The sequence below is a fragment of the Psammomys obesus genome, unplaced genomic scaffold (genome assembly GCF_907164565.1).
Source record: "Psammomys obesus unplaced genomic scaffold, mPsaObe1.curated_primary_1811, whole genome shotgun sequence".
In the NCBI taxonomy this organism is placed as follows: domain Eukaryota; kingdom Metazoa; phylum Chordata; class Mammalia; order Rodentia; family Muridae; genus Psammomys; species Psammomys obesus.
In genome coordinates this window covers 8400864-8414621 of record NW_026587216.1, presented here as the reverse complement: position 1 = coordinate 8414621, position 13758 = coordinate 8400864, and the positions used below count along the sequence as shown (strand labels likewise).

At 38.8% G+C, this 13758-nt stretch overlaps 1 protein-coding gene across 1 annotated transcript in view; it reads right to left on the bottom strand.

Moving 5' to 3' along the window:
- Nucleotides 1-13758, bottom strand: part of LOC129673668 (potassium/sodium hyperpolarization-activated cyclic nucleotide-gated channel 1-like) — a 147906-nt gene that overhangs the window by 724 nt on the left and 133424 nt on the right. The window lies entirely within an intron of this gene.

Here is a 13758-nt window from a genome sequence, read left to right as displayed (position 1 = left end):
GAACTGCAGCTCGAGGGGAACTAACATTATTTTCTAGTGCTGTGGACACTTGCTCACAAAGATGCACGTCCCCAGCTCTTACACACACACACACACACACACACACACACACACACACACACACGAACACACACACATAAATAAATATAATTTAACATGAGAAAAACATTAAAAATAAGACAACAGCACATTATCAAGTTACTTCCCTGAAAGTTTTCCAGGAATTAGCCAATTTTCAATGTCTCCTACCCCGCTTAAGCTTAGATCATTTCAAATTTATACAGTAGCACATAGTTGTCTCTCGGTATTTATGAGTTATTGCTCCTCTAGAGTCAACCAACCGTAGGTCAAAACATCTAATACCTGCATCCACACTGAACACTTACAGAATTTCTTACCATTATATACAGTGTGAAATTTTAATTTTTTTGAGATTATAATATAATTACATCATCACCCTTTTCCTTTCTTCCCTACCAATCTTCCCATACCCCACCCTTTTCTTTCTTTCAAATTCATGATGGTTTTTATTCATTATTGTTATTATACACCTGCTTGTGTGTGCAGGTGTGTGTGTATGCGTATTCCTAAATGCATAAGTACAACCTTCTCTGTCTTTATAATGTTACTCATGTATATGTTTCCACAGTTGACTATTTGGTAACCAGTTGGTGTGCTTTTCCCAGGGGAAGACTCTTTCTCCACCTATCAGCATTCCTTAGTATCCTGTAGTTCTTTTCAGTGTTGAGACCTCCTAGGCCTTTCCTTCTTTCCCTCTCTTAGCATGTCCATTGTCGTTGTCCTTAATAAGTTCATTTTGAGGCAATCATATTGGTGAGGCTTCTTGAGAGACACCACCTCACAACAAATTCCCTGATCATCTGGATCTCACAATACTTCTGCCCTCTCTTTTTACCTTGCAATCAGGCACATGGAATAAAGACTATTCTCAAGTTACATTGTGTAGGGGTTTGTGTGTGTCTGTGTGTGTGTGAGAGAGAGAGAGCATACATGTGCATATGTGAATATGCTCTTGCTTTCCAGTGGTCAACATTAGGTGTCTCATTCTTGTCATGAGGCCTCTCACTAAACCTGGAGTACCTTAATTCAGCAGGGGAGACCCGGATAGAGTTACAGATGCTCCTTGTTGACCTCGACTTTTTGTGTCTTGGGGATGTGAACTGAGGTGCTTGTACTTGTCAAGCTGTCCAGTGCAGGGGACCAAGAATCCCAGGCACGTAGTTACGATGGATGCTGGCTCCAGGGTCTGCAATCAGCCTTGACCACCTGGACAGATTGCTTCTCGAAACCAAGAACTACCCCCCCACCTGACCGGTTTTAACAGTTAAGGATAAAACCACGGAAAGCCTCAATGACTCATGAGATAACCTTTTGCCCCTCTCCCTCTTGTTTCACTACCTTATTATTTGAGCATAAAAGTAAAGCCTTGCCCTACAATAAACGGAACCTTGACAAACTACTGCTTGGTTCCCTTCCTTTTCTCTCGCCTCGAATCCCACGAATAATCCGAGTCCCATGGGCAGGGCAATCCAGCAGATGCTCCATCAACTGAGCCATCTCCCCAGCTTCTCCAGAATCTTTATATTCATGGCACTTTCCTTAACATTCCTATGAGATAATAGCAACAAGCCTTGTTCTTAGGAGGAATGTTAAACATTCCTTTTCCACTTTCCAACAACTATTTTATTTGGAAATACAGTTTTTGTTTTTGTTTTTTTTTAATAAACAAAATAAAGAAGAGAAATAAAAAGATGCATTTTAGTGTATGGAATGCATAGCTCATTGTTACATCACTTGCCTAGCATGTGTGAGTCCCTGGGTTTGCTCTTTAGTACAGAAACAAAAGGCATAGTTATTTCTAAATCATTTTAGCTATGTAATTTTCTTATCTCTTTATACCATGCCACATTTATTTTGAAGGAAAATGAAAGGAAATAATTAAGCCACAAAATAAAGACTATATGAAAAAAAATTTAAAAAGAACAGAATTTTCCACGAGCCCCGTGGGTTGGACTGTTTATAGGATGGAATGGATGCTTTACAAACTACTACTGGCCACCTTAAGGAAAAATGCAAGATCGTAACCAACTCTGACAATTTCAGAATACACCACTACACTCTCGCCCCATCCATATTTCGGGACTCATGTTTTCCTAATTTTAAAAAGTGCACCTGTAGCATATTTATTTTTCCTCCAAAAGGATGAAGCCAGCTGGAGAGAGAGAGAGACAATTAAGCCTGATTGGATGACTCAGCAATAAAAATAGGAAGCTAGCTGGATGAGAAAGGATGAGCTACAAAGCAGCAGATTGTGAGGGTGTGTGTTCTTTGAAGAAGAAATGAAAATAAGCCCGTTAGCATGAACAAGAGGATTGAGGTTAAACTTCTCGGTTGGTGGCAAACTCGTTCCTGAAATGTAAGAAGCCAACAAGAGAATCCTCTGTTCACTGTCAGATTGTATTTTAAGGTTGAACAGCATTTATTTTGCTGTAGTCTATCGACAAATGTAGACATCAAAACAAGAGTCTGGGATTGTCAAAGGACACAAAGACTTTTTCCCTTCAGGTGGCATACCCTGCTCCTTCTAGTGTACACAACTAGTGTTTTGTCCTTTTCTAGTGACATAACTCTCTTTCCCTTTCCTCTGATTGACTGCTCTCATCATTAAAATTTTTACCTGCTCTGTTATTCTCTGCCCATGGGGCCTGCAGAGACTGATGCACCAACCAAGGACCATGATGAAGAGGTCTTAGACCCACTGCTAGGATGTGGCCAACAGACAGGCAGCTAAGTCTTCATGTGGGTACCCTAGTAAAGGGAGCAGAAGCTGACTCTGACATGGACTCTGTATCCTGCTCTTTGATCACTTCCTGATAGTGGGGGGGTGGGGTATCGACAGGCCATAAAGGAAGAAGGGGCAGGGAATCCTGATGAGACTTGATAGGCTGGGTCAGATGGTATGGGAGGAGGGCTCCCCCTTTCTGAGCAATAGGGGAGCAGATAGGGGAGATAAGGAGAGAAGGAGACCAGGAGGAGATGACAGAGGAGGCTACAATGGAGATGTAAAATGAATAAAGTATAAAAAAATAAATTTAAATTAAAAAAAAAAGTTTTAGCTGCTTCAGATTTCAGCTGGTCACAATATGTTGCACCCCTCAGATTAGGTCAGTCTTCTTTTGTAATACTCAATGCCTCATATGCAGCTTTCTCTTTCCAATCACAAAGCACTAGCATATGTACTAATCTATTATTTATCCTTCAAGAATTTAATCCATGTGTAAATTGTATTTTGACCATATCCGCCCTTCACTAACCGTCTCCAACAACTACTCCTGTGAACCACAATGGAACCACCATGGAACAGAAAATAGAGGATATCAAGATTGTTGAGAAAGGGTGAGAAAATGAAGATCTATGATAATCTAACATTTGAGGGGAGATCTGAAGACAGTAAAAATGATAGCATATTCAGTAAGGAAATACCAGATAGAGAAAATAATTCCTCCAGAAGCTAATGATCAGTGCTCCTTTGGCCAGTTCCAGGCAAAGTCCCAGGATAAAGTAATAAAAAGAACCTTAGGTCTGCAGCAAAGAAGATGAAGTCACAGAGGAGGTGGAAACTCGGACAATGCGAGACCTCATGAATCACTCTACTGAGTGAGAGGCCATGCTGGCCCAAAGCAATGTAGCATTGATTGCACTCAAAGGTGCAATCTGGTTGTTCTCTGAAAAATACAGCCAAGGGTAGAATCACCCTTGGTAACTGGGAATGTAGCTTGGTTTGTAGACTGTGCACTTAGCATGCATGAAACCTGACATATAGGTGCACGGATGACAGAATCCAATTGATTTTTCTTTATTAATTTTTGTTTTTGTTAATTACAGTTTATTCATGTTGTAGGCCAGCTGTAGCCCTCTCCCTTATCCCCTCTGAATCCCTCTCTCTTCTCCTCCCATGCCCCTTCCCATGTCCACTGATAGGGGAGGTCCTCCTCCCCTTCTCTCTGACCCTAGCCTATCAGATCTCATCAGGCCTGGCTGCATTGTCTTATTATTTATTACAATATGTTCACTTTGTATCCTGGCTGTAGCCCCCCACGATCTCCTCCCAGTCCCACCTACTTACCCTCTTCTCCTCCTATGCCCCTGATAAAGGAGGTCCTCCTCTCCTTCTATCTGACTCTTGCCTATCAGGTCTCATCAGGGTAGGCTACATCATCTTCCTCTGTGGTCTGGCAAGGCTGCATCCCACAGGGAGAGGTGATCAAAGAGCCAGCCACTGAGTTTGTAGCAAGGACAGCCCCTGATCCCCTTACTAGGGACCCACTTGGAAACTGATCACCTAATGGGCTTCTTTTGAACAGAGGCTCTGGGTCCTCTCCATGCATGGTCCTTCGTGGGAATATCAGTCTCTGCAGGCCCACCTGAGCCCAGGGTTTGTTTTTTGTTGTTGTTGTTGTTTTGTTTTGTTTTGCTTGGCTCTGTTGGTCTCCTTATGAAGCTCCTGTCCCTAGTTCTTTTTGTAGGTAGATGCAAGAAGTCCTCCAGTTCAACATCACCTTCAGTTAATACAATGAGTTTGAGATTAGCCTGTGCTGCACATGATCCTTTCTTAAAAATCAGAAAAAAAAAAAAAGAGAAAGAGCAAAGGAGGTAGGGAGGAAGAGGAAGGAGAGAAGAAATTCAAAAATGGAGGTAGGAAGGGAAGTATGGAACAAAGGCTTGTTAAGGTTGTAATAACTCAAGTCAAAGGTGATCAGAAATAGAATATTGCCAATCTTCTTTAAAAAGTAAAGTTACTGGGGCTTGAGTAGTGTAGACTATGATTAGTTAAGTGTGAAAAGCAACCAAGAGAAGAAAATGGTCTGAATCTGAAAACAAAGATCAAGAAGATACATCATTTGAAGTAACAGAATGAGCAAATGGAAAGAGAAGCCACCACTTGCAAGAGCTATGGTGGCAACAGAAACCTCAAGTGGAATTTTGAGTTTCAATGGAAAAAAAAAAAAAACTGAATGGTTTAAAAGAAGAACTGGAGGACAGAGACATTTTGTTGATCTCAAACACTATAGGACCCAGAGGAAAAGAAGTATGAGAAAAGGTGGTTGGTAGGGAATGCATTAAGCCAAGATTGTTGCTGTATGGAACTACCTGGGATATGAAAAGTTGGGAGTCCAGGGTTCTTTAGCATTTACAGAGGACAGCAGTAATGGAGGGCATAGTGAAGTCTCTCCCAAAGGCATCTTAGGCTGATTGTGGTGAGAACATCCTGGTAAGCAGGGTATCATTTCTTGAACCTTAAGTTCTCAGAGGTGCTGAGAATGCACAAGCTCTGTCCTCTGTCCGCAAGTACCTGACAACAATATTATACTTATTTTTGGTGGTGAATATGCACGATCTTATAGGTTATAGCTGTTTGAGGTATAACCTATGTTATGTTCGTGTTAAATAAGAATTTATCTGAACAAAAGGGCTTAGCTCTTTCTACAGTATTTACATAGGCAAGCTACCCTTGCCCCTCCTTAAGCCTTCTTGAGGCCTCACCTGTAAGTAATTAAAGGTTTAACAGGTCATAGAAACTCTTAAGAAACAGAAACAAAATTTCACCCTAATCATGTGCATCCTGATAGTTCACAATCTGTCACATCATTTTATGATAGTTTGAGCCATCATGATGTCAATTGCAAAAAAAAAAAAAAATGTTTATCAACATTTCTTTGTTGAAAATAATTATGTGGGTATCTGGATGGGCAGCTGTAAAAACTTGCATGGAAATCACTGGCATAACAACACCATCAATAGTGTTCCCAGGCTGTCCTTCAACAACCTCTCCTGAGCATTTGTCATGTGGTAGGAAACATCTGAGCACTGTGAATTCAGCACAAAGCAACTGTCACAAGCTGACTACACAGTAGAAACACAAGATTAGCACACCAGGAAACACATAAATAAAGCCAAGCTCAGTGTCATAACCCATGACTCATAAAGGATTGGAGTCAGGTTGGAGGCACAGAAACTTTAGTTCAGGAAAAAAACTACCTGAAAATGTGACCTCTCACCTAGGTAGATGAAGCAGAGAAGATAACCAATGTATAGATTCCCAAGAAAGAACCTAGCTTCAAAGAGCAGAAATAAAGTTAGTGAAGCTATTTAATTATCTGCAAAAGTGCAGATGCTAGAAGCTGAATACACAGAGGAGAGCTGGTGGCTGTTTGTTTGGGGTCTTCCTCATAGTACTCCACTTAGAATCTATTATAAGCTACTGGGAGGTAATCAGAATATCCAGAATTGCAGGTTCAGCTTAGGGAAAAATGAAACAGAAAATCACAGAAAAGGTAAAGATTATATAAATATATCATTTTCTCTATATGTTTATCTATAATGTAGATACTATATGTAGTATACATATAAATGGATAAAATCATCTGCCTATAATTCTATTATAAATATATGTCTCAAAGATAAAGTACTCAGATATAATGCCAAGCTAGAAGGTTATGCCTCCAGTCAAGAAAGAATACAGTTCTGTAATTCTGGTAATTCTGATTGTATCTTGCTCTATCTCCCTAGCCGACAGGTTTCCTTCTGGTAACTGACATTAAAATGTGAATCCCAAATGCAGACATTTATCATTCCAAGTCACCAGTAAGCTCTCAGCTCTGAATGGCTGGGGTGGCTCCTTTACTGCTCTTGTCAGGTTGTCTCCAGAGCGATCTGGATATGGTAGTATGAATCTGTCTGCATTCTGTAAGGAGGGGAAAATTGTTCTCTTTCATTCTCAGGCTGATTTGCCTCACATTGAACTGTTGGCCAAATGTTCCTCTCTGCCCTAGGAGCAGCCAGATTGTGTTTTCTCACTATTAGAATATGACATATTTTTAAAGTTGTTTATTATCCAGATGAAAAGCATTCAATCAAGGCTAGGAATGTAGTTTAATGGTGAAGTATGCACACAATACACACAAGACCTTACATTTATCCCTTAGCACTATATAAAGCAAAAATAAATTAGGAATATATATATATATATGTATACATATATATATATACACATACATATATATATATGTATATGTATATATGTTTGTACATAACAGCAATTAATTTTAAAAAAGCCATGAATTTGAAATAAATTCTTGAGGGAGGACAGGAAAGAAGGAAATGATGCAATTAGAATCTCAAAAAATTTGGAACATTTTAAGGCTTTTTAAAATTAATTTATTTATCTACTATCTATCTATCATTTATTTATTACAGTTTATTCACTTTGTATCCCAGCTGTTGCCCCCTCCCTCATCTTCTCCCAGTCCCACCCTCTCTCCCTCTTCTCTAATATATGTTCTTTGGAAACTGGATATGTTTTCAGAAGAAGTTTTGTTGTTGTTGTTTAAGAAGTAAAAGCTAAATGCATAGTATTTGAATTAGCACACCTAAAGAGACAATGGGTAGGTGGGAGCTTGTCATTCAGCCCTAGGCAGAAGAAGCTTTGGAATGGTAGGAACATACACTCCCACTAAAGTTTGTGTTTCTCCAATGTGGTTCTTTACTTTTTTGGGTGAAATGAATTTGGTTTTAGAAGTCCAAAGTCATGGGAATATGAAGTTAAAGTTCCCAAAATGGAAGAAAAAAATAAATAAACTGGGCAATTAGTGTCTTTCTAAAATCTCTGAGTATTATTATGGTCATGTGCCCAAAGGGAAACATTAACATGAATAATGCAAGTCATAGGCATTACTGGGAGTAATTGCTATGGATTTTTTCTTTTCCTTTCTTTTTTCTTTTGTTTGTTTTCTTTGTTATTCTTTGAGAAGATACTGCTATATAGTTCTGCTGATTACTCTTTTTATATTGTTAAATTTATTACAATTTATTCACTTTGTATCCCATCACAGACCCCTCCTTCATCTCCACCCAATCCCATCCTCCCTCCCTCAATTCCTCCCATGCCCCTCTCCAAGTCCAGTGATAGAGGATGTCCTCCTCCCCATTCATCTCACCCTAGCCTATCAGTGTTCATCAGAACTGGCTACATTGTCTTCCTCTGTGGCCTGGTAAGGCTCTTGCCCCATTTGGGGGAGGTGAGCTCTTTTATAATAAAAAATAAAAATCCCTTTAGAGTTTAGATAGACAGATAGATATACAAATATGACCTGCTTAACCTGTATAATATTGCTCATTTGTACATGTTTTCAATGTTGACCATTTGACCTATGAATCATAAAACAACAAGAACAATAAGCTTAGCTTCCTAAAGGTGCAGAAGTGGCACACATGCCTTGGCAGTAACCAACCCCTCTATAATTGGACTTAAGACCCACTTTACAAGTGAGAAATCATGCCACCTAATGAAAACCTAGAATGGGTAGGCTGGGGGGGTGCTTTTCTGGGGAGGGATGGGGGAGAAGGGAAAGAAGGAAGGAGGATAGGACCAGGAGGAGAGTAGGAAAAGGCTACAATTGGGATGTAAAGTGAATAAATAAATAAATTAATTAATTAATTAAAAGAAAAGAAAAAGAAGACTTAGCCAACTACCCAGGGCTAGCGAAGTTGTGGATCTTGGAGGAGAACCTAAAACCACCACTTTACTAATTCAGTATAAGATTGTTTTATGCACACCAAATTATCATAATTGTATTTAAGAATGTTCATTCAAGATCATTCTTCTCACAGACCTTTATTCAGTGTTGGAGTATGATACCAAATCTCTATCAAGTAACTATCAGAAAAAAAAAAAAAGAGGTTGAAACCTGAATCAATATAAATGAGTAAGATTTGTATTCTTGGGGAAAATATTTGCCCACTCCAGATTGTCCAAGATGAAACAAAGCTCAAGCATTCTTTCTTCTTGTGGCCAAGAGTTAATTTTGGAATCCTTTGATCACAAAAGGAATATGGCCTGATGTTCCCCATACGATTTCCTCACTTGGAAAAAAAAAATTCAGCCAGTAAGAGTACTCCAAGTTTCCTGGAATCATGATGGCAGACACCAAGAAAATAACAAGATGCATATTTTAATGTTTAAGAAAGCATTTTAAAATAAGAAAAGAAGTAGTTCTTAAATTACAGAATATATAAATTAAGCATAAAATTATGTAGCACAATAGCCAGGGAAGAACCATGGAAATATGCTGTATTAGGCCCTGTATGCTATGTGAATCAATGCAGTAGCATGTGAGGGTATGTAGGTAGACTGTGATAAAAGGAGAGATGAACATTTAAGTCACAGAGTAAGTGTTGGGGCAAAAAAGGAGGCACAGCTACTAAAGCAACTGTGAAGATTAAAAGGGAATCCTGAAAATATATAAAATTAAATTAAAAGTAAGAAGAGAGAAAGATAAAAGGACAATTAAGGTCGACTCAACTAGATGCTGTGTATAATAAGCTCACTTTCAAGGGAAAGGCTGAAAGTCAAAAATGAGAAAAGACAAACTATATGATCACTAGTAAGCTATAATGAAGTCCATGTGTTACTAATATGAGAGACAGTCTTCAAAGAATATGTAGCACTCATGCATAAAACTAAAAATACCAACAAAAAAATTTTCTGTGAAAAACACTGGCGGTAAAAAGAGAAAAGAACAATGCAATCTATAGCCGAGTGTATTCAGAATGATGGCTCAAGAATAAGAAATCATAAAACTCAGTAGGGTTTTAGAGCACGGTAATTACAGACATAAAAACAAACACTGTTAATTGACTCTGGCCTAGTTTTCCATTGTAGAACATTTAAACCAATACCAACAGAAAGTATAACTTACATGAGTTCAGAATACTCTCTAGGCCCATATCATGGACAATAAAGTAAATTTATATGTAGTAGAGTGATGTCTAATATTTAAAGATTATTAAAGAGATAAGTGGTCCAAAAATGATTATTAAAGAATAATAAGTGCTTCATTTTAAGTACTTTTTCCAGTATAGACTGCTTGAAAAAATAAATTCCAAATAAAAGTAATACATTCAAGGAATAATGAAAATGTTGTTACCCATACTTAAGGTGTGGTGTTTAATGCTTGCATTTAAAGTGTTCTCAAGATTTCAAGTGTAATAAATTTTCTTTGTAAAAGAATTATTCTAATTATATTATGTGTTCATAACATTGTTCTCCACTTGATTGGGCAAAGATCTTAGTATGTAAACTAGGAAATTAAATTACTCAAATGTTCATCGTGTTCATCCACAATTAACAAATTATTAAACTCCTATTAAATCTAGTGTTTTTAAATTTGAAAATTAGAGTTTCCATTAACTGAGTTATTTATCATTGTATTAATATTGAGCTACTTAAAACTGGTAGGGAGGAGATGATGGAGGGAAGGTGGGATTGGTAGGGAATGATGGAGGGGGCTACAGCTGGGATACAAAGTAAATAAACTGTAATTAATATAAAAATAAAAATTAAAAAATATAGTAGATAAGAATGGCTTATAATTTATATATCCAGGAGGCAGCTCTAAAGGACTCATGAAATACAAGGAGCAGACTCCTATAGAAATACCCATCGGCCTTCTCAACTCCTGAGAGCTTGGAAAAAGTGGCTACATCACTGACTACCACTGACACTCTGATGAGTCATCTCTTGTTTAAATTGTGGCACATGCTAGCTAACAGTTGTTTTGTCTTTAATCTTAACTCCCTCTATCTCAAACTATCTGCATATTATTGAAGCAGAGAAAGTGATAACATAACTATTAATTAAGACTTTGAATTCTGTGGACATAGCTCAATCAGTAAACCATTAGCTGTGTAGATTTAACACATGAATTTGGTGCCTAGTGCTCACATAAAGACCTTGGATATAGAAGATATCAGAAGATGGAAAGATCTCCCATGCTCACAGCTTGGCAGGATTAACATAGTAAAATGACCACCTTACCATAAGCAATCTACAGATTCAATTCCCATCAAATTACCAACACAATTATTTTTAATTAAATTTTTATTTTTATATTAATTGGTTTATTCAATTTGTATCCCAGCTGTAGCCTCCTCCCTCACCCGCCCAATCCCACATTACCTCCCTCATCTTCTCCTATGCCCCTCTCCAAGTCCACGGATAGGGAAGGTTCTTCTCCCATTCCATCTGACCCTAGCTTATCAGGTCTCATAAGAACTGGCTGCATTGTCCTTCTCTGAGGCCTGGCAAGGAAGCTGCCCCATCAGGGGAAGGCAGTCAAAGAGCTAGCAGCTGAGTTCATGTCAGAGACTGTCCCTGTTCCCATTACTAGGGAGCCCACTTGGATATTGAGCTATCATGTACTATCTGAGCAGAGGTTCTAGGATATATCCATAAATGGTCCTTGGTGGGAGTATCAGTCTCAGAAAAGAACCCTGTGCCGACATATTTTGGTTCTGTTGCTCTCCTTGTGGAGCTCCTGTCCTCTCCAGTCTTAGTATCACCCCCTTCTTTCTTAAGATTCCCTGCACTCTGCCCAGAGTTTGTTTATGAGTCTCAGTATTTGATTTGATACACCGCTGGGTAGAGTCTTTCAGAGGTCCTCTGTGTTATGCTCCTGTCCTGTTTCCTGTTTTCCCATTTTTCCCAAGTCCATCCCTTTGCCTTTCTGAGTGAGGATTGATCATCTTACCCAGGGTCTTCCTTCTAGCTCAGCTTCTTTAGGTGTACATATTTTAGTATGTTTATCCTATATTATATGTCTAGTATCCACTTATAAGTGAGTATACACCACCAACACAATTCTTTACAGACCTTAAAAGAAAATTTTCAACTTCATATGGAATAACAAGAAACCCAGAATTGCTAAAACAATCCTCTAGAATAAAAAATGTTCTGGATGTATTTCCATCCCTGATCTCAAGCTGTACTATAGAGCAACAGTAATAAGAACTGCATGGTACTGGCACAGAAACAGACTGGGGGATCAATTGAATCCAATAGAAGACCCAGAAATAAACCCACACACCTATGGACACCTGATTTTTGACAAAGATGCCAAATCCATACAATGGAAAAAAAAAAAAAAACCAACATCTTCAACAAATGATTTTGGTCTAACTGGATGTCTACATGTAGAAAAATGCAAATGGATCAATACTTATCTCCTTGCAGAAAACTAAAGTCCAAATGGATCATAGACCTCAACATAAAACCAGACACACTAATCCTGTTAGAAGAAAAAGTGGGGAAGAACCTTGAACTCATTGGCACAGGGGACAACTTCCTGAATGGAACACCAACAGCACAGGCTCTAAGATCAACAATCAATAAATAGGACCTCATGGAACTGAAAAGCTTCTGTAAAGCAAGAGACACTGTCATCAGAACAAAACGATAGCCTAAAGACTGGGAGAGGATCTTCACTAACCTTATATCTGACAAAGGTCAAATATCCAGAACTAAAGAAGTTAAAAACCAACAGATCAAGTAATCCAATTTAAAAATGGGGTACAGAGCTAAAGAGGGAATTCTCAATAGAGAAATATCAAACAGCAGAGAAACACTTAAAGAAATGCTCAAAGTCCTTAGTCATCAGGGAAATGCAAACCAAAACAACCCCAAGATTTTACCTTACACCCATTAGAATGGCTAAGATCAAAAAGTGACAACACATGCTGGAGAAGATGTGGAGAAACGGGAACCTTTTTCCATTGCAGGTGGGAATGTAAACTTATACAATCACTTTGAAAACCAACCTGGTGTTTCCTCAGACAATTAGGAATAGTGATACCTCAAGATCCAGCTATACCACTCCTAGGCATATATACAAAATATGTTTAAGCACACAACAAGGACTTTTGCTCAAGCATGTTCATAGCTACTTTATTCGTAACAGGCAGAATCTGGAAACAACCCAGATGAGGAATAAATACAGAAATTGCGATACATTTACACAATGGAATTAAAAACAAGCAATTAAAAACAAGGAAATAATGAAATTTGCAGGCAAATGGTGGGAACTAGAAAAGATTATCCTGTGTGAGGTATCCCAGAAGCAGAAAGACACACATGGTATATTCTCACTTATAAGTGGATATTAGACATATAATATAGGATAATCATACTAAAATCTATACTCCTAATGAAGCTAAGCATGAAGGAGGACCCTGGGTAAGATCCTCAGTCTTCTTTCAGAAAGGCAAACAGGATAGACCTCAGGAGGTGGAGAAGGACAGGAGCATACCACAGAAGGCCTCTGAAAGACTCTTCCCATTAGGGTATTAAAGCAGATGCTGAGACTCATAGACAAACTTTTGGCAGAGTGCAGGGAATCTTATGAAAGAAGGGTGAGATAGAAAGACCTGGAGGAGACTGGAGAGCCACAGGAGAGCAACAGAATCAAAAAAAATCTGGGCACAGGGGTCTTTACTGAGTCTGATACTCCAAACAAGGACCATTCATAGAGATAATCTAGAAGCCCTACACAGATGTAGCCCATGGTAAGTCAGTTCCAAATGTTTGTCCTAAGAAGGGAAATAGGGGCTCTTGCTGACATGAACTCAGTGGCTGGCTCTTTGATCACCTCCCCAAGAAGGGGGGAGGGGAGGGTGCAGCCTTACCAGGCCACAGAGGAAGACAGTGCAGACAGTCCTGATGAGACCTCAGAGGCTAGGGTCAGATGGAAGGGAAAGAGGACCTCCCGTATCAGTGGACTGGGGATGGGGCATGGGAGAAGAGGGAGGGAAGGCAAGATTGGGAGAGGATGAGGGAGGGTGCTTCAGCTGGGATACAAAGTGAATAAAGTGTAATAAATTAAAAAAAAGTTTTTAAAAGACATT